General features: G+C 47.7%; 2 protein-coding genes and 1 long non-coding RNA gene across 10 annotated transcripts in view; 2 read left to right on the top strand and 1 right to left on the bottom strand.

Annotated features, from left to right (window-relative positions):
• LOC116826458 (uncharacterized) overlaps positions 1-27,982 on the bottom strand; it is a 614,657-nt gene that overhangs the window by 135,639 nt on the left and 451,036 nt on the right. The gene's annotated exons all lie outside the window — the stretch shown is intronic.
• The window catches only part of LOC116826460 (uncharacterized), a 290,132-nt gene that overhangs the window by 115,838 nt on the left and 146,312 nt on the right, over positions 1-27,982 (top strand).
• Positions 9,077-16,615, top strand: LOC116832971 (uncharacterized). The gene is made up of 2 exons (XR_004375576.2): positions 9,077-9,139; positions 14,179-16,615. It is a non-coding gene; the product is annotated as an uncharacterized LOC116832971 (long non-coding RNA).

Raw genomic sequence — 27,982 nt, 5'->3', positions numbered from 1 at the left:
AGAGAGAGATAGAAGGTGGTCCAAATCTCTCCTGTATAGTATCCCGTCCCTCTCCTGTTTAGGCATACCCCCCAGCTTTGTGTCATCCGCAAACTTTATTAACACATTTCCCGCTCTTTGTGCCAAGGTCAGTAATAAAAAGGTTGCTATGATGAAGACGGTCACCAGCCGTTCTGTACTATCTACTGGAATGACGGGAATCATTCCTATTTTTAACCAGGCGCCCCCGGCGGCTCACCTGAGGCTCCAGGAGCACTCAGGCGCTGATGACGAGCAGCTAGCAGCATATTGTATATCTGCCACCGAGGAGGAGAGGAGCAGATATGCTCTTCACTGCCGCAGCATCGCGTCTACCAGCAGCATTCAGTACACATAGGGTGACATTGAAAAAGTCAAGAAACGATTTTTTCCCTTTTCTTTCACGGGGAGAGGGAATGACGAGCTATACCCTGAACCACCCGGAAATGTTTTGACCCTACAGCACTGGAGCTCAGCCAAGAATGCAAATACTTTTCAGAGACTGCTGGGACTGTGGGATAGCTGGAGCCTCAGTACCCCACCTCCCTCCATGAGCTCCCATTTGATTCTCTGGCTTTCCGTTTAACGCTTGTACACAGCACTGTGCTGTGGACTCTGTATCAATAGCCTGGAGATTTTTTTCAAACTTTGCATTTCCTCTTCTGTAACGGAGCTCTGATAGAACAGATTGGTCTCCCCATACAGCGATCAGATCCAGTACTCCGAGTACAGTCCATGCTGGGCTCTCTTGGATTTGGACTGCATGTCGCACCCATGCTGATCAGAGCTCCAGCTGGGCAAAACAGGAAAGAAATTCAAAAGTTCGCGGGCTGGCTTTTCCTGTCTACCTGGCCAGTGCATCCAAGTTCAGATTGCTTTCCAGAGCAGTCACAGTGGTGCACTGTGGGATACCGCCCGGGGGCCAATACCGTCAATTTGCGGCCATGCTAACCCTAATCCGATATGGTAATACTGATTTTAGCACTACTCCTCTTGTTGGAGAGGCGTACAGAAACCGATTTAAAGAGCCCTTTATAGCGATATAAAGGACCTCATTGTGTGGACGGGTGCAGCATTAAATCGGGTTAAAGCTGCTAAAATCGGTTTAAACGCATAGCATAGACCAGGCCTAACTGCAGGGTTAGCCAGACCATTCGGTAACATTCGCACTCTGTTTACAAAACCTTTGGTTAGTGACGAATCATGAGACTTATCCCTTCCTGCTGTAATTCCACTGACTCCAGTGTTCTCTTTCCCCAGTTCTAGTTCCAAGAAAATAAACAAATAAAAACAATCTTCAGAACTAACATGCTGTGGGAAAGTGGAAATGCTAACAGTTCCAGTAATTCAGTTTCTCCTGTGTGTGTCTATCTGCTTTGTGTGTGTGAGCAGTGGGGCTTTTTGTTTGCTCCTGGCAGGTTCAATCCTGTCAGATTTGTCTAAGGGGAGGGACCAGAGAAAACAAGTTGTGGTTAGGCAAACGAATAACAACCCTGTCCCGTAAAAAGCAAAAAAATGTTACAGAAACAGTGGTAGGAACAGTGCTAGAGAAACTGGAAAATAACCACAATGCCCAGGCTTGAAGTAATCAGCAATACAGAATTTAAAAAGCAAAGCTCAGGAGAGATTTGGGGTTTATTCTCTGAACTTAGCTATGTGCTATAACACAGGAAGCACTTTTAGAAATCTCCCATCCCACAACTGCGGAAATGAAAAGGATTCTTAGGTTCTAGCATGGATTGAAGGAGGAGAGTGATGGAGAATAAGGAAATCCCTCTGACTTACCCTAACTACGTCTGTTGTTACAATGGGTGAAATGACATTTGTCCCTATCCCTGCCCTGTTCCTGCTCTTCGTTATAGTTCAATATATTTTAAGTGCAGAAAATGATAATAAAAATATCTGCTCTCCAACACAACCTGAAGCAACATCAGAGCAACTGGGAATGAACCATTTCTCCCAAAGGAGAAACTCGATTCTAACAATTCTTTCGAAATGGAGGAAACAGGTATAACTGTGATGTCAGGGTTGTATATGAGACTAGAAAAGTGGGATGGAGTTAGTGTCAGTCAAGGGAAAACTTAATGCGTAACCACTGACCGGGCTCCATCTGCACTACAAGCTTTTACATTAAGTCCCTAACCGAAGCAAGCAATACATTGATACACCTAGTGGATGGAGCACGAGGTTAGTTTTGCCTCAGTGTACCTTGTGGGGATCAAACCTCTCCCCCCCCACCTGGGAGCTGTCTGACAATTCCTGGCTGAGAACACACACACTCCATATGACTCAAAGGAAAGGAGTTGATAGAAAGATCATAGGACTGACCCCAAAGGTGAGTTCAAAAGCCAGGAAGGCAGGCATTCTCTGTTGGACTGAGGAGACACACGGTGAAGATGTGGCAAAAACTCACTATGTCCGGACTTACAATGTATTTTTTTTTAAAAAAATTTTGTGGCCAGCCTAGTGAAGGATTTTTACAATTCTCTCTTCATGTAGATTTTTCTGATGTCAATGAGTCTTGAGCGGCTGAATGGAAGCTTCCCGCAGCTCAAGCTTTTCCCACACTCTTCTCCCATGTGGCAGTTCCTAATGTTGAGACAACGTTGCTGCCTGTGCCATGAAGCTTTCCCACTCTCAGAGCATTGATGAGTGGCATTCTCCCTTGTGATGGATTTCTATGATGCGTGATCAGGGCGGCTCCAACTGAGCTTTCCCACCTCCGAGCATGTGAAGGGTTTTTCTCCCTGTGTGGATTCTACGATGTGAGATGAGGGCTGAATAGTTTTCTCACCTGTGATGGAATTCTCTGTGTTGATAAGGTGGAGCGCTGATTGAAGGCTTTTCCCCCACTCAGAGCATGTTTAGGCTTTCTCCCCTGTCGTGGATCTCTTGATGTACGATAAGGCCTGAGCTCTGACCTAAAGCTTTTCCCACACTCACTGCATGTGTTAAGGGCTCTCTCACTGTGTGGATTGTATAATGTGCCGATAAGCTGGAGTTCTTGACTAAACTTTTCCACACTCAGAGCATGTGTAGGTTTCTTCTTGTGTGGATCTACGATGTTGTTCAGGGCAGAGCTGTGACTAAAGCTTTTTCCACACTCGGAGCATGTGTGGTTTCTCTCTGTGTGATTCTACGATGTGAGCTCATGGCGCTGAACTATCGATGAAGCATTTCCCACACTCAGAGCACTAAGGTTTCCCCCTGTGTGGATTCTTCTGATTCTTAACAGGGCGAGCGCTGCTGAGCTTTTCCCGCTCTCAGAGCATGTGTAGGGCTTCCCCTGTGTGGATTCTCTGATGTATGATAAGCTGAGCGCTGACTAAGCTTTTCCCACATTATTGCATGTGTTGGCCTTTCTCCTGTGTGATTCTATCATGTTGTGATAAAGGGCAGAGCTCTGACTTGAAGTTTTTCCTGCACTCGAGGCATGTGTGGCTTCTCTCCTGTGTGGATTCTCGATGTTTGTCAGGTGCAGAGCTTACTAAACTCTTTCCACACTCAGGCATTGTAGGGTTTCTCTCCTGTGTGGATTCTATGATGTAGATGAGGGCTGAACTATCGATGAAGCCATTTCCACACTCAGAGCATCCATAAGGTTCTCTCACCTGTTGGATTCTCATGTTGATAATGGCAGATCGCTGATTGAACTTTTCCCGGCTCTCAGAGCATGTGTGTGTTGGCTTCTCCCTGTGTGGATTCTCTGATGTACGATAAGGCTTGTAGCGTGATTAAAGCTTTTCCACACTCCCTGCATGTGTGGCTTCTCCTGTGTGGATTCTATAATGTAGTGATAGGTGCAGCTCACTAAGCTTTTCCCCATCAGAGCATGTGTAGGCGTCTCTCCGGTGTGAATCTATGATTGTCTGAAGTGTGAGCTGTAACTAAAGCTTTCCCACACTCGCGAGATGTGTAGGGTTCTCCCTCTGTGGATTCTTGATGTCGATAAGCTGAGCTCTGACTAAATTTTCCCACACTCGATGCATGTGTTAGGGCCTCTTCTGTGTGGTTCTATAATGTGTGATAAGGGTGCAAGCTCCGACTAAAGCTTTTCCCACACTCGGAGCATGTGTAGGTTTCTCTCCTGTGTGATTCTACGATGTGAGATGAGGCTGAACTACTGATGAAGCTTCCCACACTCAGAGCATCCATAAGTTTCTCACCTATGTGGATTCCTGATGTTGATAATGAAGTGCCGACTGAAGCTTTCCCAGCTCTCAGAGCATTTGCAGGGCTTCTCCCTGTGTGGATCTTGATGTTTGATAAGGCTGAGCTGACTAAATTTCCCACTCACTGCATGTGTAGGGCCTTTCCCCTGTGGGATTCTACGATGTTGTATCAGGGCAGAGCTCTCACTAAAGCTTTTCCCACACCGGAGCAGTGTGTAGGGTGTCTCTCCTGTGTGGATTCTACGATGTGAGATGAGGGCTGAACTATCGATGAAGCTTTCCCACACTCAGAGCATCCATAAGGTTTCTCACTGTGTGGATTCTCTGATGTCTGATAAGGCGAGCCTGATTGAAGCTTTTCCGCACTCATGGCATGTGTAGCGTGTCTCGGCCAAGTTGATTCTGTCGCTTGTTATAAGGTCTGAGAGGCTACTAAAGTTTCCTCTGGCCTCCTGAGTCCACAGGCTTCTGTTTTTCTGAGCAGTGCACCACTCCCGGAAACATTCCCTTTGGATCTTCCTGATAAAGTTCCATGGTGTTCTCTTTGCTCAGCATCTTCCTGATGGGTTTCTCCTCCTCATTCTCATTCACCATCCCATCACCCTGATGAGAGACAGAGAGAATCCAGACATAGATCACTACCTGCACCGGAAAGAAAGAAAATCTCAGAAGAGGAATGGAAAAAGGGATGAACAATCCAAAATGTCTGTGGGAGAGATCAAACCTATCAGGAGCTGATTTTCCCAAAACCTTCCCAGAGGAGAGAGGAAGGGATCAGTTTTGGTCTGCATCTCACGAGAACACTCAGGGGAAAGAGATCGGGGACAACCTGCTGCCAGTTGTCATCAGAATAGAGGGAAGCCATGAGTGACATGTGCCATAATGATTCCACATCTGCAGGGAACAATCCTGAACTTGCAGAGCTCACAGGTCTTTGTAGGGCATCCCAAATGTTTCCTGCATTCCCACACAGTTCGTGAGTTGGTTTAACCAAGTCCTCACCTGGGAAGGCAGCTCTTGGAAGCACTTCTTCTCAGAGCCCTGGAGGTACTGGGACCCACGGCTCTCCACTCTGTTCCAGCTGGGAGATCACATCAGGTTTGGAAACTGGAAACCCTACTGAGGCAAATAGTCCATGGTTTTAACCCCCAGCTCATTGTTAAGCAGTAACATCCCAAGGCCAGCTTCCTTGGCTCAAAGTGGCAGGAGATTACTATGATTATAAATCATATTCACTAGCTTAGTGCCTAAGGAGCAACTAACAGTGGGTCCCCATTGTGCAAGGAACAAGTACAAACACAGAATAGTAGATGGCCCATGCCCTGAAGAATTTACAATCTAAATACACAAGACAGACACAGAATGGGGGAAGGGATAGAACCAGGGCCGGCTCCAGCTGGTGCTTGGGGAGGCAGATTCCAAGGGGCGACATTCTGCCCAAACCCGTTTTTTTGTTTGCACTTTGCCGCTTCCGCCACCCCTGCAGGATTTTTTTCTTTTGGTTTGCTACTCCTGCCACCCTGTAAGAGGCAGCCGCGGAGAGGAGAGCAGGTGTTGGGAGAAGTGCCAGGTCTGCAGCAAGCCCGGCCCGGCAGCCCGCGTCCTTCTCTGCCTGCCCGCAGAGCGGCGCAGAGCCCTCCCAGCAGGCGGCACGGTGGGAGAGGCTGCATGGCGAGCACCCTGCTTAAGGAAGCCCGTGGAATCCCCCTTCTCTTTTCAGCCCCCCCCGCCCCCCCACTAGCTGGGATGTGCACTCTGCTACCCAGGATCTGTGGGGCTGGAAGTCTCCCTGCACCTGCGCACCCGCCGCCCCACAGGTATTTTTTCTCTTTTTGGTTTTTTATTTTTTCTTCCCTTTCCCACTCCAGCCGGCTGGACGGTTTGTTTCACACCCCTTCCCCCCCTTCGTTGCTCCGACAGGCTGGCAGGTTTCCTGGAATTCCTGCCCCCTCCCTTTGCTGCTCTAGCTGGGCGGCAGGTTGGTTTCTGGCCCTCCCCGCCCTTTGATGCTCCAGCCAGGCAGCAGGTTGGTTTACCATCCCCCCCGCCACACCCTTTGCTGCTCCAGCCGGCAGCAGGTTGGTTTCCCGCCCCTCTCCCCTTTGCTATTCCAGCCGCCGCACAGGTTTTTTTTTTCTTTGTTTTGTTTTGCCTTTTTTTTGGTTGGTGTGGCAAAAAGGCTAGAGCCGGCCCTGGATAGAACCCACTGTTAGAAGAGAGAAATTCAGGCCAGCCTGTAAAGCCTATAGTTTAAGAACTTAGGTGTATTTTTATCACTTAGCTATTTACAGGAGTATGAAAACAAAGAATCAAAATCACTGTCTGTATTTGTAAGGGCCTTCTCTTACCGTGACAGTCTGAGGCCTTGTTCTTAGGCTAAGGCCTTTGGCTAAGCAGCAGGGGCAGCTGTAAGCTGGGAAGCGAGGGTCACATCCTTACATGCCAAAACCAGTCACATGAAAATAGGTGCTATTGGGCTGTGTGACGAACTGGGACGTGTTCTTAATTTGTTCTTTTTGTTACTTGTGTTTGGTGCCTCAGTTGTCCCCTATGCAGTTCTTAATATCTAGGTGGTGGGATAAGGGTGTGTGATTGCTGCAGAGCAAAGGCCAGTGCACCTAAATGCCTGGCACTTCTGTCTTCCTTAGCAACTGATGCCTGGGCCCCTCCTCTGCAAATTGTGCCAGCTGAAGGTGTTGGAGACAAAGGGATCAGGTGACCTCCTCGCCCGGGAAAGGGGCTGAGCAGAGAGGAGGGGCTGGGGGGGTTAGTCTGGAGCTTGCTGGGGACGAGGAGTGAAGGTGCAGACTTGGGGTTGGCTTACTATCCCCAGAATAGACCGGCCGAGGGGTCTGTTCACTGTATATACAAGCTCTGTTTTAGACCCTGTTCCTTCATGGAAATAAAACCTCTGTTTTACTTGGCTTAAGAGTCACGTCTGACTGCAAAGTGGGGGTGCAGAACCCTGTGGCTTCCCCAGGACCCGCTGGTGGGCTCGCATTGCTTGAGACACCATGGAGGCAGGTCAAAGCTTAGCTATCCCGGAACTGTAACACTGCAAAAAGCACATTGTGGGAATTAGGAAATCCAGTGACTCAGGTGTAATGGGAGGAAGAATTAAAAACTCCCCAGTGTGAGGAGAAGGCTGGGAATTACATGCTAACATTCAGGAGAGCAACAGCCTCTAATTCTTCTGGAAAAGGAGAATGTAAGAAACCAGAACTGGGCTACGCAACCTCAGGAGGGACAGGCTCAAAGATCCAAGGAGCCTGGAGGGAAGACAGCTTGTGGCTGCTGCAGATGGGGAGAGTGGGGACAAACTTCTCTCCAAACTCTCACTCTTCTTCACCCAACCTGATTTTATGATCTATGACCTAGTCTCACATTCTGTGGGCAAATTTTATACTCGCTCGAGTTAGATGTCATGATCAGAGTATTGCTTATTAGCTTGAAGCATGCGTGGTGGGGCAAGGAGGTGAAAATAAAGAAATGGGTTTATTAAGGCAGGTCTACACTACAGCCGGATTGACGCTATGAGATAGATCTAGCCTGGTGGCGATATAGTGATACGATTTAGTAAATGTAGCCTAAGCTTGCTACAGTTCAGGGCCTTATATTAAAGTTGAGGCTTTGAGAGTGGTTATGCTGAAGTCAGGGATTACCTGAGGTTTGAGTAGGGATTCAGGGTTAAAGGTCTGGATCCACCAACAGCTCTAGATCCCCCAAACCTCCCTCCCTCCCACTGACCACCCAGCCCACTTTCCTGGGTGCCATTCCTCCACACTCCCCTCTCCTTCTACCCATTACTCGCAGCTGGCACAACCCTCCCCGGCGCCTGGGAGCTTCTTGTGTTTCCCCTCGTCCCCTTTACCTCCTCCCTCCCTGCTGCCTGCTAGTGTATGGGAGATAAGGAAAAAAGGGGGACAAAGAAACTTGTCAAAACTTGATGATGAATACAAGGTATTAAAAGCTCTATACTGCTCAGGTTCTTTAGGGACCCCACAGCTTTTAATAACCCAGGGGACAGGAATCTTTCACCAGCGAGGTCACCGTTCTATAGTTCTCCTGCATGACATCTCCCTGTAGAGGGGCTCTCTGAACAGGGTCCAGCAGAGCCCATTCCTCCCTAGTGAAATACACAGCCCCTCCTCGAAAGTCACCGGCCCCTGAAAGAGAAGGAGTCCAACATCAGGACCTGCTGCCCCACTCACAACCCCACTATTCACGAAACAGAGCGCCAAGTAAATGGAAGCTTCCGGGAGGCACATGTTAACAGAGTCCCACCTCACCTTGCTTAGAGCAGCCAGGAGCATCAGAGGGTAAGAAAGAGAGAAACTTTGTGTCTCCCAGCTGACAGACAGAGCAGAGTTCATCACATTTATCACATAGCTACTAGCCAGAGCTTAATATAGGAGATGGGGCTGTCTCGGGACCCTGCGTCACTCCCTGGTAGGAATCCCACACCTTCCAAATAAAATATATGGAAGAAGGGGAACTCAATAGTATTAAATCTAAGTTAGAAGGTCAGAATTGTAGAAAAGTTGGCAAGGAGCTATCAGAAATCAGTGATCAACCAAGGAAAATAAGAAGGAAGTTTTTTTAAAGGACAAATTAATCCTAACAATGTAGTGGTAAATTACTAGATGGAAAAGGCAGAATTATAAACAATTATGCAGAAGAGGGAAAAGTGTTCAATAAATATTTCTCTCCTGGATGTGGAGACAAACAGAGGATGTAACTCATATATAAGATGTTGACACTGACAGGTCTTTCCATTCCAAAATAACTCACTGAGGACGTTAAACAGCAGCTATTAAAGTTAGATGTGTTTAAATCAGTGGGCTCCAGATAACTAGAGTTTTGAAAGACCTGCTGGATCCAAGGTTGTCTGGGTTAGAGTCCCCAGCCTGGGTTTGAGTCCCAGTCCAGGTGTTCGAGTCCCTGGAGAGGTAAGCGAGCGCTCGACACGGGGAGGTGGGGGTTAAATCCCTTTACCTCAACGTGGGGAAGAGGGGTTAGAGTCCCTTCACAAAAGAGAGTTAGAGTTCCCTTCAATCAAATGGGACAAGTTGGCAGTAAGTGCCCGGGGGATGCCTCGTTGTCTCTAATATTAGAGATTGGAAGGAAATTTCGGGACCACTGGTTCGGTTAAATCTAAATGAGAAATTTATGTCAAATTCAATGGCCTTCTTATACTTGCTCATTTAACCCCGACTAAAGATTGGCCGGAGTGTGGAACCTTTTCCACAGATAGGATGAACTCCTTAAGGGATATTTTGGTTGATCTTAGGCCAGGACAAATGGATTATTTGTTTGTATGGTATAATTATAAACCCACGGAGGGACAAGTGGCTATTGAAGCGGTTTTTATGGAGAACTCCTGTAGAAATTCCCTGCCATCTGCCCCAGAACCACACTGGGAGGACGACGATTTTGTTCCTGTTCTCCCCCCTGACCGGCGAAGTGTAAGGATTCAAGAGCAGGCTAAGGATAGTTCAGGGACAGAAGAGAATAGACGGGGAACTCAAAGTAATGTTCTCTCATCTTCAGAGAGATCAGTCAGTCTCACCCTCCTTGCCCAGTCGTCAGCCAGTCTTCATCAAATTCAGAAGAAATCTGAATCCATGGGGGAGAATGCCTTTGAGACAGACCTAACAATACAAGCTTCGTTAAGAACTTATCCGGTTCCACTGGTTGCTGGGGGACATGAGATGGTTTTTACCCATACCCCACTTGCAACTTCAGATTTGCTTAATTGGCAGCGTACTATGCCTCGCCTTTGGGACAATCCTGAGGCAGTGGAAAGAATGTTCCGCTCAATCTTTTCCACTCATGTGCCCACCTGGGCAGAAGTTAATCAGTTATTAGATACTCTCATGACAGAAGATGAAAGACAAAAAGAAAAATCTGCAGGTCATCTGGACGTTCCTTGGCCAATCACTGACCCTAATTGGGACCCTAACACTCCGGCTGGCAAGATACAGCTGGATAGATTTTTAAAAGCTGTTTTGAGTGGCATTAGAGACGCAGAGAGGCTACTCCAAATTGGAGCAAGGTGATTGCTTGTGTTCAGCGTCCAGATGAACACCCATCTGATTTTTGTGCCCGATTGATTTGTGAAATTAGAAAGCATGGGAATTTGAATCCTGAAACTGATCATGGAAAGGAGATGGTTAAAATGGTTTTTATGTCACAATGTGCAGAGGATATTGCTAAGAGATTTAGAGAGCATCCAGATGGTATGCAAGGAAAAAGTTTGCCTGAGGTAGTTAGCATTGCTACTAGAGTGTTTAATGGGAGAGAAGAGTTAAAAGAAAAGGAAAGAAGGAAGGAAAAACAAAAGGATCTGAAGGATCAAGTATCACTGTTGGCAGTGGCTATGTCGGGTGGTAGAGGAAGGGGCCGAGGCTGGAATCGTGGTTTCAGGGGAGGACGAGGGGGTGGATTTGGTAGGGGACGCGGACGAGGTGGAGGTGTGAGTCCCAGTAATACTGGATGCCACTATTGTGGTGAGGAAGGACACTGGCAGAGAAGATGCCCCCTTAAACTGAAAGCTGACTGCAAGCCTGAGGTAGTTGGTCAGTTCTCTGTGGATCATGAATGAAGGGTGGCACCACTCCCCTGGGGTTCTGAGGTTTATGAAGCCATAATGGTACAGTTTAAGCGTGATGCACGATTTCCAGTGGTTCCCCTGAAGTTAGGACAAAAGACTTTTGAATTACTAGTAGATACAGGGGCCTCATTCAGCTATACCTGAGGGAGTGGCACCAAAAAGCAGAACTGAAAAATGTGTAATAGGAGTTACTGGAAAGCCTGAACGACATTTCATGACAAATGATTGTACGGCTACCCTGGGTCCTATTTCAGTTCACCATTCCTTTGTGCTAATGAATGGTCCAGTGAATCTGCTGGGAAGGGATTTGTTGTGTAAACTGCATGCTCAAATTTTCTGTACTCCTGAAAGCATTTCTCTCCGATTCCCCGTAGAGAAAGCCTATCTGCTAATGCAGTTAACTGACAGCAATTGTGAAATGCTTCCCCTCCGAGTTCAAAATGAAGTTAACCCTATAGTGTGGAGTGGAAAGCACGATGTGGGGTTGGTGAAATCTGCCTCACCTCTAAACCCAGTAGTAAAGGCTAACATACCTCCCCCAGCTCAGAGGCAATAGCCCCTTAAAACTGAGGCTATACATGGACTTGAGCCCCTTGTGCAGAATTTTAAGAACAAAGGAACTTTAGTGCCGTGTGTCTCCCCATGTAACACCCCCATTTTGGCTGTAAAGAAGCCACAGCTTGGCCCTGATGGAAAACCTGTGTATCGAATGGTGCAGGACTTGAGACTCATTAATCAGTATGTGATTCCAGAACACCCTGTGGTGCCCAACCCAAGTACTATTTTGGCAATGGTGCCACCTGAAGCGGAATGGTTCACATGTATAGACTTGACAAATGCCTTTTTCTCTGTACCGGTGGCCCCAGAAAAACAGTACCTTTTTGCCTTTACTTGGGGGGTCCCTGGTACAGCAGGAAAAAGGGATGAAAGGTCTGGACCCCCAGGACAACTCACTTGGACTAGAATGCCTCAAGGTTATGTGGAAGCCCCGGGTGTGTTTGCCAGGGTTTTAGCAAAGGATTTAAAAGATATCCAGCTGCCAGCTGCCTCCACCTTGGTGACTTATGTTGATGATATTTTGGTGGCTTCAAGAACTCGAGAGGATAATGGAATTGACTCTGTTTATTTACTTAATCAGCTATCAGTGAGGGGACACAAGGTTACCCCTACAAAGTTGCAATGGGCCCGACAAGAGGTACAGTACCGTGGGTACACCCTGGGTCCCGGAATACGTAGCCTGGACTCTAAGCGAATTGCAGCTATTGTTAACATTTCATTTCCTACCACTAAGCGAGCCATGTGGGGTTTTATTGGCATGATTGGATTTTGTCACCCTTGGATTGTTTCAGCTGGAGACTGGCTGAAGCCGTTACATGAACTAACTAAGGAAGAGGTTGAAGAGCCCCTACATCCAAACTCTGAGCAAATAAAAGCCTTTAAAGCACTAAAAGAATCCTTCATTCGAGCTCCTGTGTTAGGGCTACCAAATTACAGTAAGCATTTTGATTTATATGTACATGAAGTAAAGGGGGTAGCCTCGGGAGTACTAACTCAATCATTTGGAAATGCTCCCAGGCGGTGGCATACCTTTCAGGACAGCTGGATCCAGTGGCTAAGGGACACCCCGGCTGTCTTAGGAATGTGACAGTGGCTGCATTATTAGTGAAAAAGGCTCAAGAGATTGTTTTGGGACATCCTTTAACAGTATACACTCCCCATGCAGTGGCAAGCTTGTTAAATTCACAGCAGCACAAACATCTAACTAATCAGAGGTTGTCAAAGTATGAGGTGACTCTGCTAATGACTCATGGAGTTACCTTAAAGAGGTGTGCAAATTTAAACCCAGCTTCCTTGCTACCTCATGAAGACGGTCAGGAAACAGTACATGATTGTTTGCAGGTTTTGGATCAGGTCTCTACTCCGCAACCTGATCTGACTGATGTGGCTTTAATCAATCCGGAGTTAAGAGTTATTTGTGGATGGCTCTGCCTTTGTGAGAAATGGTGTTCGACACTCTGGATATGCGGTTACAGATGGTCGTACAGTATTGATAGGTAAACCTTTGTCACCAGGGACAAGCACTCAGTCAGCTGAATTACAGGCTTTAACAGCTGCCTGTTTGTACGTTGAACGAAAAAGGGTTAACATTTATACTGACTCTAAATATGCCTTTGGGGTGTGTCATGCTACTGGAGCCATTTGGAAGGAGAGAGGATTCATTACTTCCTCAGGATCTCAGATTGCTCATGGAAAAGAGATAGCTGAGTTATTGCAAGCTATCCAAGCCCCTAAAGAAATTGCAGTTATTCACTGCAGGGCTCATACCAAAGAGACTGATCCTGTGTCAGAAGGCAATCGTTTTGCAGATGAAGCTGCAAAGGCAACTGCACTACAAAATACACAATTGACTGTGCGTTCTCCCCTTTTATTTTGGCAACAGCAAGCCCCAGATGGTGAAAAAACAATCTGGGAAAAGTGGGGAGCTAAGCCCAACTCAACAGGACTTTGGGAATATGATGGTCGCTATGTGTTGCCAAAAAGTTATCAGAGTGAGGTGGTGCAACAAATTCACAGTAATACACACTTGGGGGCAAACAAAATAGCCCAAATTATTCTAAGACAGTTTGTTTCTCCAGGACTTTATGAGGTAGCTAGAAGAACAGTAGAGAAGTGTGCTGTGTCAGCAATGTAATCCAAAGAGTGTAAATAAACAGACACCGCCTGGGCGGCGCAGATGGGCTCATAGACCTATGCAACACCTATAGATTGATTTTACTGATTTACCCCTCTCTGAAGGGAAGCGGCATTTGCTAGTTATAGTTGATCAGCTCAGGGGATGGGTGGAAGCCTATCCTACCGCCAGAGCTACTGCAACTACAGTATGTAAAATTTTACTTAATGAAGTGATCCCAAGATTTGGCCCTCCTGAGATAATTGATTCTGATCAAGGTACTCATTTCACAGCGAGGATTTGTAAGGAGCTTACTGAAGCCGTAGGAACAAAGTGGGCTTTTCATGCTCCCTGGCATCCTCAGAGTTCAGGACAGGTGGAGCATATGAATGGGACTTTGAAAAATCTCTTAACAAAATTGTGCCAAGAGCTCAAGCTGAAATGGACTAAGGTTCTGCCTCTTGCACTCTATACTATCCGAACAACTCCTAATGCTAGGACTAGGCTGGCCCCCTACGAACTTTTGTTTGGACACATGCCTCCAATTTTTGCCCCTTTGATATCAATTCCTAGTGATTCTGATACGACAAATGAAACAGAGAACTATGTAAAACAGTTACAACGCCATCTGGTGACGTTACAGCAGTACTCTGCACATTCCCAACCCTTACCACTGTGGGAAGCTGTTCATTCTTTTTTACCAGGTGATTCTGTGTGGGTAAAAGCATACAAGAAGACTCTGCTCCAACCGCAGTGGCTGGGACCTTTTGAGATCCTTCTGGGAAGCCCTACCGCCATCCAAGTGAAGGAGCTACCTACTTGGATTCATCAGACCAGAATCAAGAGGAGTACTGCTCGGGAACCTGACCTGGTGAAGGGTTCCCCAGAAGCAGACGACGTCGGACTTTGAGGGAGCCATGCACGTTCACCCCACCGCGAACCAGGTGAGCCAGAAGCAGACAACCTCCGTGCCCAGGATATATGGACTGCTACTCCCTTGGGTGACCTGAGGCTAAAGCTCAAAAAGAAGTATACTGGTGCCCATTCTCCAAGGAATGGCAACGAATAGTCGCTTGGGGAATTGGTGGACTCATTTGTGTATTGTTTGTTGTTTTTCTTTTTTGGTGGTTAAATTAACTAAGGGATACGAACATAATGCTTTTATTCGCTTCGCTCATGAAATGAAAGCCTGTATGCCAGCACTGAATAATATTTCATGTTGGGTATGCTCCTTGATGCCAGTAGATAGTGACCGAGGTCTTCCCATGATCCCCATACCTCTTAGCCCTATGAATATGACATGGACTCCTTCCCAGAAAGACTCCTCAGGCTTGCAGAATCTAACCTGGGCAGATTCAGGAATCCCGATTAATAGATATCTTACGGTGTGGGAGCGACCTGGTGAGTGGTGCTTCCTGGACTCAGGAAAGGTGCCTGTAGGAGTTAGCAATTTTAAAGCCTATTTTAATGGAACCCATTTTGGTGACAGCCGTGGCCCTAATTGTACTCTTATACAAGGGTCACCCCAGCCTGGAAAGTCCTGGTATGTCTTCCCTGCTAATTTTTGCAGCCTGTTTAATCGGCGAGTATTGGATAAACCTCATAGGTTTACCATTATATGTTGTGTTGTAGCATCAGATCTATCGCACACTAACTGCACCGCGGTGCCGGAGTGTTAGGAGATCATTCGCATACACTGCATAAAAAGGCGTTCTTTTAATTCTTCGGGTACTGAATACTCTGTGTGTCAGTGTATCGATAATGCTACTAATAGTTTTCATGGTCTCTCTGCCTGGACTGGATGGTATTATAAATCTCAATATACTGCATTTGTTATATCTAATCCCTTGTTTGGAGTTTATTGGGTTTGTGGAGAAAAGGCTTATTTGAGCTTGCCTGTGTCCTGGAAGGGGTCATGCTATTTGGCCTGGTTAGAACCCCCTGTCCTATATCGAGATCACCTTCCTTCTGGACATTTAAGAAATGTGCGAGATGCCGGGGAAGATGTTGCCAGGTCTCGACCCCTTACCCGGAAAGCACTTAATGATTGGACAGGAACCTGTGCAGCCCTTTTCTTTGCATGTGGAGGTGCTACTTACCGTATAGGGGAGGGTATAATGAGATTACAAGGAGTGTTAGAAACAATGGCTAACAACACCGGTGAAGCCTTCATTGATTTGGCCACCGAGCAAAAACAGATTAGGCAAATGGTTCTTCAAAATAGAATGGCTTTGGATATCTTGTTAGCCTCACAAGGAGGGACATGTGCCTTAATAGGACAAGAATGTTGTGTATACATTCCTGATGTTTATAACACTACGTGGGAAAGAACAAAACATCTTGAAAAAATTGCAAGGGATCATGGAGGAAAGCGACCCAGCTGGAACTCCTGGTGGAGTGATTTGTTTAGCTGGATGCCTGATGTCGGTGGATGGCTAGATAATTTGTTTAGAAGTGCTGCTGTTATTATTTGTGGATTTTTGTTGCTTTATGTAATAAGGTGCGGCTGCTGTATGGGAGCTCAGTTATGTAAAGAAGCCCCCAAGGTTACAAGGCCCAGCCAGGTAGTAAACCCCCGATATATATAAATAAATATGTGTCCCAAGAGTCCCATTATGGTCCTCTAGGGACAAAGGGGGGATTGTTAGGCCTGAATAAAGATATAGCAGACAAAACCAGGTATGCCAACCTGACCAAAGTCAGGCTAACAGAGATTTGTGTGTAATTCCTGAGTGGAAAATGCTGAAAAAGCAGCATGTCTCACAAAGCGCTGGGAAAAAGTGAGATAAGAGAGAAGCTGCATTCCTGGCATAGTGCCAGATGTGCTGTGTTAGGAGCAGCCCCTTTGAAGAACTGATAAGAACTCTAGCTTCCCAGCCTCTTTGTTTTCACTCCCTGGTTTTGTTCTTTGTTTGTTTTTAACTCCCCTACATTTCTAACTTTAGGCATGTATGTATACTACAGGTGTCTAGTTTCTAGTTGTGAAATGAAGGGGGTGGGCTGCTCAAGTGAATACTTTATGATGCGATGGAACTGTCTATATAGGCTTATACTAAGATGTAAAGGGGGGGCTGGTTCTCTCTGGAGACGAGCTGCTCTCTATTGATCCGTGCACTTGTCAGTAAAGAGCTTTTGATCGGACCTTGCTGGTGTTGCCTGTCTTTTTCGCAGTCAGACAACGAACTTTGCTGTCTGGGTTAGAGTCCCCGACACCAAGTAATCTGCTTTGATCTGTTTGCTAACACTTATCGCTGGGAAATCGGCTGTTCTCTTCTCTCTCTCCTTGAGTGGCTTAGGTAACGCACTCAAGTAGCTTAGTTGGCTGCATGGCGCCACCTGCTGTCCTGTTGGGTGATAACAGGCCCTTGAGACGCTGGCTGAATCTCCAGCAAAGCAGCGTGAAAAGGGCCAGCTTGAGGGTTAGAGGGTACAGTGGTTCCCAGAAGCCCCCTAGACTGCACCCCGGGGTGACCACCCATCACACCCTAGAGTACACAAGTCTCAGCAGGTTTGTCACATCCTGTCCCCTCCCTTTCTCCACCCAAGATATTTCCTGCCTCCCACCACCTCTAACACTTCCCACCAGTGGTGAGCTCCAGACGGTTCGCATGAACCAGTTGTTAAATTTAGAAGCCTTTTAAGAACAGGTTGTTCCAGGACAACCAGTTCTGAAAAAGCTTTTAAATTTAACAAAGGCTCGGGCAGCTGTCCACTCGGCCCCAGCTCACCTCCCCCTCTCCTTTGAACGCTCCGCCCTCCTTCTTCTCCCCTTCCCCTGCTTCCCATGAATCAAATATTCACAGGAAGCCTTAAACAAGCAGCAGGCATGCAAGCCGGGTCAGGTGGAGGGCGGGAGAGATGGCACGCGCTCAGTCCGACTCCACCTGAGTGGCTCCCCCTAGCCCTGGCTGAGTGCCCCAGCCGGGTCCCGGCTAAGCACCCCTGGCTTGGGCTGGTCCCGGCCGAGTGGCTCCGACCCGGCCCAGCTCGGGCCCTGCAGCACCAGTCCCGGCCGAGTGGCTCCAGCCCGGCTCGAGGAGTCGGATCCTGCTGCACCAGTCACGGTCCTGGCAGAGCCGTCCCAGTCCTAGCCCCAGGCAGTGTGGTAAGGGGGCAAGGAGGTGGTGTTCGGTGGCTTGTGGGGGGGTGGATAAGGTTCGGGGCGGTCAAAGGGCAAGGAACAAGGGAATTGAATGGGGGCAAGGGTCCCGGGGGCAGTCAGGAAGGAGCAGGGGTTGGATGAGGTGGTGGCGGGCAGTCAGGGACATTGAGAAGGGGTGGTTGGATGGGGCAAGGGTTCCGAGGGGGCATCAAGAATGAGAGGAGGGGTTTGATGGGGCGGCAGGGGGCAGTCAGGGACATTGAGAAGGGACGGTTGAATGGGGCAAGGGTTCCGAGGGGGCATCAAGAATGAAAGGAGGGGTTTGATGGGGCGGCAGCGGGCAGTCAGGGGACAGGTGTTACTTTAATTTTTGCTAGCTGTAGTTTAAGTTCGGGTAGTTGGGATACATTGGTTTAGAATTATGTTTTGAATGTGTCTTAAGATGGTTTTAAATCTCAGTACATGATTTTTATCAAATGGTCTAGCTGAGTATTACTATTAAACTGAATTCAAAGGGGGGATAGGAACGGGAACGGGGACAGTGGTACTGCTCTCAGGCATCGAGTGTGTAAGGGACACACCACGAAAGCCCAACCTTAATCCTTGGCCCTGTGAGGTGACGTTGTTCATGTCTCTGTCGGTATTCATGATGTAGTTCTCCAGCCGTCCTTCAAGCCATTCATATCACCCATGACAGTTACATCACAAACATCACGTCTTCCTTTCTTTATAATCTTCATACCATCACAGCAGCAACTGGCTGTTGTATTTGGCACTCATACACGTATCACCATGTCCGACCTCTTCTCACCCCACTGCTCACAGCCCCTGGCGAAAGCCAAGCACAGGAATGGATGTTTAGTCCAGAAACACAGTTTGGAGGACAGCTGACATCCTCACATGGTTCAAAAAGGAGACGCATGTGGGTTCCCTACATAGAAGGAGTGGCTTAGAGGCCTGTATCTGAGGGACCTCCTGAGAGCCTGGGGCAGGTGAAAGGCTTAGTACCTGAACTGTGGCCTGCACAGTGCATTTTGGAGGATAGGAAATCCAGTGACTCAAGGTGTAATGGGGAGGGAGAATTAACTCCCAGTGGAGAGAAGCTGGGATTAAACGCTTACATTCAGGAGCAAGCCTCTATTTTCACAGAAAGGGATTAGAAACAGAATGGGCTAAACCTTCGGGACAGGCTAAGATCACGGAGCCTGGTGGAAGACGCTTGTGTGCTACAGATGGGAAAGGGGGGGACAACTCTTCTCCAAACTCTCTCTTTTTAGACCCCGACTTTTTATGATCTTATGACCTTAGTCTCATGTCTTGTGGCATCTATACTCGCTAGATGTTAGATGTCATGATCAGAGTATTGCTATAGCTTTGGACCATGTGTGAGCAGGGGGTGCATAAGCATGGGTTATTACGGGGCGGTCACTACAGGCAGGATTGATGCTCTGGAGATCGATTGGCATGTGGTCGATTTCGGTTGATAGATTTAGTACGTAGCAAGCTTGGCTCAGTTCAGGGGCTTATATGAAGTTGAGGCTTTGTGAGAGTGGTTTATGCTGAAAGTAGGGATTTACTGAGGTTTGGGTAGGATTAGGGTTTAAAGGTCGGGATCCCCCAGTCTAATCCCCACCTCTTCCTCCATGACCATCCAGACACTTCCTGGGTTGCCCTTCCTCCCGCTCCCCTTCTTCTTCATTATCGCAGTTGCACCACCTCCGGCGCTTGGCGAGCTTCTTGTGTTCCTCCTCCGTCTCTCTTACTCTCCCTCACTGCTGCCTGGCTGGTATGGGGCATAAGGAAAAAAGGGGAAAGAAACTTGTCAAACTTGATGATGATAAAGGGTTAAAGCTTTACTGTCAGTTCTTTAGGGACCCACAGCTTCTTAATACCCAGGGGAAGGGGATCCTTCACAGCTGAGCGTCACCTCTCATAGTTCTCTCATGCTCCCCCTCCCCTGTAGTAGGCTCTCTGAACAGGGTCCGCGAGCCCTTCCTCCTCTAGATGAAATAACAGCCCCCTCTCGAATCACCGGCACCTGAAAGAGAAGGAGTCCAACACTCGGTACTGCTTGCCCCACTCACAACCCCACTTTCCACAGAGCGCCAAGTAAATGGAAGTCGGGAGGCACATGTTAACAGAGTCCCACCTCACCTTGCTTAGAGTCAGCCAGGGCACTCAGACGGGTAGAAAGGAGAACTTTTGTGTCTCCAGCTGACAGACAGAGGCAGGGTTCTTCACATTTATCACATAGCCTAAGCCAGAGCTTAATATAGGAGAGTGGGGCTGTTCGGCACCTTGCCGTGCATCCCTGGTGGAATCCCAAACACTCTCCAATAAAATATATGGAAGAAGGGAACTTCAATAGTATTTAATCGTAAGTTAGAAGGTTCAGAATTGTAGAAAGTTGGCAAGGAGTATCAGAATCAGTGATCAACAAGGAAATAAGAAGGAAGTTTTTTAAAGGACAAATTATCCTACAAGGTAGTGGTAAATTACTAGGATGGAAAAGGCAGAATTATACAACAATTATGCAAGAGCGGAAAGTGTTCTAATATATTTCTCTCTGGATTGTGAGAAAAACAGATGATGTAACTCATATCATTAGATGTTGACCTGACGTCTTTCTCTTCCAAAATGTAAACTCACGAGAGGACGTTTAAACAGCAGCTATTAAAGCTTAGATGTGTATGTTAACTTCAGTGGCTCCAGATAACTAGAGTTTTGAAAGACCTGCTTTGGAGGAGGTGGTGGATGTTAATGTTGTTTTTAATTAGACCTGGACACTTGGGACATTCAAGACTGGAATAAGCTATGCTGCTGCCATATTTAAATGGCATAAAATATGGCGCAGCTAAGTTACACGTGTTGTCAGTCTGAATCGATACTGGGCTGAGGAATGAGCAGCGCCATAATGGATTATTAATAGGAAGGGGTAATATAATTAGTCCCATTTAAACGTTTAGACACACAACGATCCTATCAACTTACCTGGATCTTATTGGATGAGATCAAATTTGATTTGCAGCTAATAGTTACTGATGATATGTAGGAATGAGTTGGTCAGCACAATCTTTTGACTTAGACAAGTACAAATACCCGGCAGACATTAATAGATTTAAAAAACTAGGGGATTTTAAATATGGGACCACGGTCGGTGGATTTTTTCTGTGGGTTCCCCAGGTTAGGATCTTGCTGTTGCTATTAATCATTCTTATTCAGTTGACCTGGCAAGGAATATAAATCTCACGTTAAGCTGCGTTGCACAAAGACTGGGGGTGGAGGTAACTAATTGTGTCAGGAGGTTCGGTTTTCGCGTGGGCGTCTGGGAGTTGTACCAGCCCTGGCTGGAGGGTTTTTCCTGTTCCACAAAGAGGGGAAAGTTTCTATTCCAAACTTGCCTTGATTAGGGGACCCATCTGATACAGCCATATTCAAATAGTTGGAGGATTCTATATGATTGGACTGATTCTTTTGTACAATGCCTTCATCTTCGTGTCACTGGACAGTGTTGATTTGTGTGTATGATTTGCTACCTGTATTGGCACGTCATGTTATTTGTTCTGAGTTATGGATATTGCTCTGTATCTGTCTTTCAATGTGCTTACTTTGGGGTAACAGCCACAACGAGCCTTTAGGTACACCAATGACAGAGCCAGACGGGGCTGTGGGTCAATCAACAAAGACAATGGAGTTGTGGAAGACTTAGCTTCCTACTGAATGTTTCAGCAGCTAGGGTCATGGCTTATGACTCAGAGCGGCATCTAGGGTATGTACGACCACTGACATGACTTCATTTTTTCGGTACCTGTATTTTCACACTGACTGGAATGATTGACAGCTATGGTGGGGTGTGCATCATTTCTTTGGCTCATTCCCCGCACAGCGACTCTCGGACACACTTGAAGGAACAAGACTACTGGGGGATGTCTGGTCCCAGGTAAGGATTTTGCTGCTAGTGTTGAAATGGTGGATGCTGTTAGCATTCAGTCAGGGTGAGAATGCTATTTCAATTCTATCCATCTAGTTATGTAGGCTTGGTTTGAGCTTTGTTTATTTGCTAAGTATCTGACTTTGATCTGTTGCTCACTTATCGTGGGAACTTGGGCTGTTGTTTCTTTCCCTTGGTTGGTTAGGTAACGCACTTAGGTAGGGCTGCGTGTGCCATGGCGCCACTGCTGTGTTTGTTGAGGTGATTAACGGCCCTGGAGAGGTGGGGCTGTCTCCGCCAGCAGTTTGAGAGGGCCGCCCAGTTCGAGTTGAGGGCACAGTGGTTCCCAGAAGCCCCCCGGATGACCGGGGATGAAACCCAATCATCCCCTCGAGATACACATTGTCTCAGCAGGTTTGTCACATCCTTGGTCCCCTCCCTTTTCCACCCAATTTTCTCTGCTCCACACTCTAGCAGCTCCACGTGGTGAGTTCGCCACGTGTCGATGAACCGGTTGTTAAATTTAGAGCTTTTGTAGACTGGTTGTTCAGGACACCGGTTTCTAAAAAGCTTTTTAATTTTAAAAGAGGATCAGGCCGCTGTTCCACTGGCCGCGGTTTCCCAGTCCTTCCCTTCTCTTAAACGCTCCGCCCTCTTCTCTCCCCTCTTGCTTCGCAAATCAGGTTCATGGGTAAGCCTGACAAGCGCAGGCAGTAAGCCAGGCCGGGCGGGAGGGGCTGGAAGCCCTTGGCTCGGCGCTGGTCTGCCGAGCGGTCAGATCCGGCTAGTCGGACCCCGGGCACTCTGTCCCAGCCGAGCGCTCTAGCCGGCTTGGGGAGTTGGTCTGTGGACCGTCGCGGTCCCTGAGAGGGGACCCATCTGGGCCACACTTGTGGTAGGGGGCAGGGAGGGGCGTGTTCGGTGGGTTGTGGGGTGGTGCGAATGGGGTCGGGCGTCGAGAGCACAGGGGATTGAATGGGGCAGGGTCCCAGGCAGTCAGGATAGGAGCTAGGGGTTGCGATGAGGTGGTGGGGGCAGTGGGACACGGAGGGGTGTTGGACAGGGCACGAGTTTCCGAAGGCGCATTAGAATGAGAGGAGGGTATGTGGTGGGGGCAGGGGGCAGTCGGGACTAGGGAAGGGGGGATGGGTGGTCCAAGGGGTGTGATAGGGCATGGGGGTTGGATGGGGGTGACCCCGGGGGGGGGCTGACCCTCGTGGGTGAGGAGAGGAACTGTTAATATTGAGGTCATCATGGTCACCTCTACACATTTTACTGTTTTCTCTCCCTCCAAGAGAACCCACGCTCTGGGAATCCCTTACCTGAGCCAGGTCATTGCAGCCTTGCTTCCCCTGGGGGATGGGATGATTGGAGCAATCGTGGCATTTTATTCTGTAGCTGGCAGGGTGAGAAAGGCAATGTGCAGAGAATTACAGCGGTTTCTTCCTTTCCACATGTGATCCCCCAGGATTTTCCTCTGCTAAGGACACTCTTGAGTTGCCACCCTGCGGAACGACAAAGTGCCTTATCCAGTACAGGTAGGCCCTCTACGGCTGTGACCTTTGCACACGGTTGACCCTCCAGCAGTCAGAGTTCTCTGTTACACTTTTGGCACGTTTGCGGGCGATTACCAGGTGGGAGGGGTTGAAGGTGACCTTTGGGGATGAGAACTGGAAGTTCATCGTCTTGGACAAACTTGGAGAGAATGCCTAGCCCCCTCCTACCAGGTGTGACCCTCTGACACATGGTCATTTTTCAAAATTGTGAAACCCTCCCAGCAGCAGAGTCTCTCTGTTACACTCTTCAAGTTTGGGGGCGATACCAAGCTGGGAGGGGTTGCAAGGACTTTGGAGGATAGAACTGAAATTCAAAAATAGGATCATCTGGACAAAACTGGAGAAACAATCAGTTGGTCTGAAAGTAAATAGGATTAATTCAATAAGGACAAATGCTCAAGCTGCCCCAGGAAGGGGAAGGTTTTAGGAAGGAACAATCTAACTGAGAAATGTCTGAGAAAATAGGATGAAATTCAATAGACAAATGCAAAGTACACCCGTAGGAAGGAACAATGCTACAAATGGGAAATAACTGCCTAGAGGAGTGCTGTGAAGGTTGGATCATAGTGGATCACAACAAATAGAGCAACAGAGTTACCCCTTTTTTTGCAACAGGAAGTATCATCTGGATGTATAGCAGAGTATTGTAAGCAAGACATAGAAGTAATTCTTCTAACTTACTAGCACTGATTAGTTCAACTGATGGTGATGTGGTCCAGCTTCTGGGGCACACTTCAAGAAAGACTTGACAAATCGAGAAGTCCCGAAAGACACACAAAATATTAAAAGTCAGAAAACATGCCTATGAGAAGATTGAAAAAACTGGGTTTGTTTAGTCTGGAGAAGACTCAGAGGGGACACGATCACAGTTTTCAAGTACATAAAAGGTTGTTACAAAGATGCCAGAGAAAAATTGTTCTTCTTAATCTCTGAGGATAGGACAAGAAGCAATGGACTTAAATTACAGCAAGGGCAGTTTAGGATGGAGATTAGGAAAAAAACTCCCTGTCAGAGTGGTTAAGCACTGGAACAAATTGTCTAGAGAGGTTGGGGAATCTCCATCACTAGGGATATTTAAGAGCAGGCTGGAAAACACCTGTCAGGGATTGCCTAGATAATACTGAGTCCTGCCTTGAGTGCAGGGGAACTGGCCTAGATGACCTCGCGAGGTCCCTTCCAGTTCTATAATTCTGTGGCCAGAGAAGAGTAGAATCAAAGGAGTCACTCTGGGGGATTCTCCCTGTCCCCAAGGCAGCTCTCTCAGGTTTACAAAGTGGTTTGATGCTCCAGCCTTTACACAGTCTCTCCCGGCAGTGCCCCTTTCATGGGCTGGGCCTAGTTTTAGCTTTTGGGAAGTGTGACACCGGGGGTGCTGAGACTGGGCTTTCTTGCCTCAGCACATCTTGTTTCTTTCTGTGGCCCCCCAGTGAGTCCAAATGAGTAGATATTCCTGACACAGACCGTGAACATCAGAGCTGCCCACTGCATCAGACCAATGGTCCATCTAGCTCAGTGGCCAATGCCAGGTCCTTCAGAGGGAATGAACAGAACAGGTAACCATCAAATGATCCACCCCGTCAACCATTCCCAGCTTCTGGCAAACAGAGGCTAGAGACACCATCCCTGCCCATCCTGCCTGTGACACTGGCAGATGAGGTTTAGCTCTTGCAAAAGCCCCCATGTCTTCATTGAACAGGGACAAACGCGCAGTGGAATCAGTCTGACTAACCTGTGTTAGTTTTAGGATTATAAGAATGCGTTACACTTTATTGAATGCTTGTGAGTTGCTGCCTGGGTAAATATCTGACTAGTTGCATTGTGAGCCTCTGTGGCTCTGTAAATCACCAGACAGGAGAGAGACTTTACCTAGGTGAAGTGCTGACTGGCAACCGAATGCATTACATCCTGCCTGGCAGGAAAGGTTCATCAACACCAGATAGACTATTATGCGATGTTAAAGATGACAAAAGACTGTTGTTGTGCTCTTGACTTCCCATTAGCTGAGTTTGCAGCTCAGAACATATGGCAGGAAGGGGTAAAAAACCCCATACAGAAGGAATTGATTCTCTGTATGCTGCTTGGACTTTGGGGGGCAAAGTTTCTATGCATAAGCAAGAGATCCCCAGCTGATTAGCTTGGGTTAGTCCTAGGGAAGATATAGGACTTGCTTATTATAGAAGCTTCAATTACCTTTTGAAATTTAAGACTGTAACTTGTCTGCATCTATAGGATTACCTGTTTTAATTTTGTAAACAACTCCCCTTTCCTTTGAAATAAGTCTTAATACAGGTTATTACAGGACTGGCTACAAGTATTGTCTTTGTTGTGAGATCTAAGATTCAAAAGCCCCTGCTCTTGTCCGCCGGGAACAGGGCGGGGGGAGTATTGACCCACTGGGGATGAGGGAGGGGGGCGGGGCAAAGGATGGAGCGGCGGGGGGGGAGGTCAGTTGGGCCCGGACTCCCTTCCTGGGGACATGGCTGGGCTGGGAGGTGTAGTCTCGGCCGGAGTGATCGTGGCTGAGTAGAGTTGCAACGCGCGGGCTGCTGCTCCGCCTCGGCGGCCGTTGGCGCATCTCCCGGGCGGAAGGTGTGCGTGGGGCTGGCTCATGGAGATCGGGGAGGGAGTCCGATGCGCCAAAGTCCGTGTCGTACCGATGCTGGTGCCTGGAGGCTGCTGGGGACGGCGGGTAGCAGGAGGTTATGTGCCGGTGAGACCGTTAACCCGTGGGCCGGTGGCGGTGGGGGGTGAGACCGGGCGGTGGGCTGGGAAAGGGGGTGGGGAAATGGTCTGTGCAGCCCGGACATGGTGGTAGGGGCGAGAGGCGGTGACCCGAGTGAGCGGGGAGATGAGAAGGGGGGCTGAGATCCCCTCGATTTACCGCTCCCCCCCGTGGGGACCCCCTTTTCCCTCCGTCCTGCCCCTTTCTTCCCTGGGAGCAACGAGCCACCCAGGGTGACCCATCCCCCCAAACCCCTGATGAAGCTCCCTGTTCCCTCCCCATCGTGCCCATTTTCTTCCCCTCGCCATATGGGCCATTCGATCTCGGTTTGGTGCTGTTCCCCCATTTTCACCTGCTAGGGTATTTTCTTTTGTGTGGTAGGCAATGGTCCCCCAGTGTTTCTGAACTGGACAGCAGGTGGAATGGGCATGGTGAAGTGAGAGGCCCTGATTGGACAGGACCAAACCTACATAGAGGAACTGGGCTTGATAGGGGCTCCCTATGCTTAGGCACCAGAAGGTAAAGGGAGAAAAAAACACAGCGCCAGGCTCTTTCAAAGCTGGTCCTTCTCCTTCGTCTCTTTTTCCATTGTCCTTGGGGAGCAAGGTCGTCCCCCATGGACCGACCAGATTTTGTCACCTACTCCCCCAAGAGGGCCCCCGGCCTCAGGCTTCTCGGCCCAGAAGTGGTTCTTCCCCTACATCCTCAGCTGTAGACTGAAGCTCCACAAGGATAATCTCCACCCTTTAGTCCCTTCTCCCGCAATGGCTTTATCCTCTTTATGCCAGCCTCTCCTTTTGTATTCATCGCGTTCCCATCAGGGAGTCCCATGCGCTTGAGGACCTTTTCGCAGGCTTTATTGCTGCCTCATGAATGTAGCTTCAAAACACATTTATGTATTGTACCCATTTGGGCGCGTTATTCTGGTGCTAGCCGTTCCTTCTTGTGATCAATCTCCTCTTTAGGCTTTTCCTTCCCATTACACTTCCGACTCATGCTGGCTGTGATTTGTTCGCTCCCTCTTCTCTGTTTTGTGCCTTCACATAAGGGGATAACAATCGTACACCCTTAATGGGCCTACCAGCCCTGCTCCACTAATATGGCCCCGCTTATCAAAGGTGGCAGGGTCTTACTCCATTTGTTAAAAGACTCGGAAAAATGAACGTAGCTTGGAGTTCATTTTGAGCGGACATGATAAGCATTCTTCGTTTTCTACAAATGAGTAGATCCTAGGCCACTTTTGATAACTATTATTGTTCATTGAATAGTTTTTCAATCCCCCCCATGATCTCATCAAAATTTTGGATCCTTCAAATTTCTATGACATAATTTCTTATAATGGAGACAGGAAAATGCATACGAGAGTGGTGGAGTGAAGGGATTGAGAGTGTTGGCCGTGTCACTGTCATGCAGCAGAACTGAGCTCAGTTGCATTCAGCTCTTTCAATAAACTACGGCAAGTTATCCTCGCAATCCCCCCATTCATGCCCCTTCTATATCTCCTCTGCTGAGATTGAATATCCTGTAATCCCTTCCTAAAGCTACTATCTCATCTTTCCTCGTCACTGTTGAGGTTCGTAGTGATATTTGGCTGCCATCCTTTCGTGGACGACGCGATATAGCATTAAAATCAAATCTCCACTTGCTCAGCCAGAGACCATCCAACTCCTATGTTTTGAGTTGGATACAAGTTCTTCTTCATGCTTCCCTGTGCCCCTACCTACATGGGCTTTATGTGACAGCACCGGCTTTCAGCTACTACTTAAATTATTTATGTAATTTAGGGTGCAATATAATTTAATTTGATGATGAGTGATTAGTATTTACTATCCCTGTCGTAGTTACTAGGACCTTACCATTGATGGCTAACGCGGATATTCTTTTTCTTGCCCTTCGTCCCCCTGTTGCTGAACTATATTAATATTAAATACCATTGATTAATATCTATTAGTCTTATATTTCTTCTACTGGACTCCGATAAGTGAGCTTTTCCTTTTGATCTGTCTCTATTATGTCTTCCCTTTCAATTATCTGCATTTCATTACTGCGTGAATTGGTTAGTCACTTGCTATCCATATTGCTTATTTGTGTGCCATTTGTCATATGTTGTTCAGTAATTCTCGTTGTAATGTTGCTGCTTTTGCACGGTCTTTCCTTAACTCGATATATGGCATTTCGTTACTATAAAGGGCAAGGG

Source organism: Chelonoidis abingdonii, chromosome 11 (assembly GCF_003597395.2).
Source record: "Chelonoidis abingdonii isolate Lonesome George chromosome 11, CheloAbing_2.0, whole genome shotgun sequence".
NCBI classification, from domain to species: Eukaryota; Metazoa; Chordata; order Testudines; family Testudinidae; genus Chelonoidis; species Chelonoidis abingdonii.
Note: the sequence above shows the minus strand (reverse complement) of the source record. Positions and strands in the feature narration are given on the sequence as shown.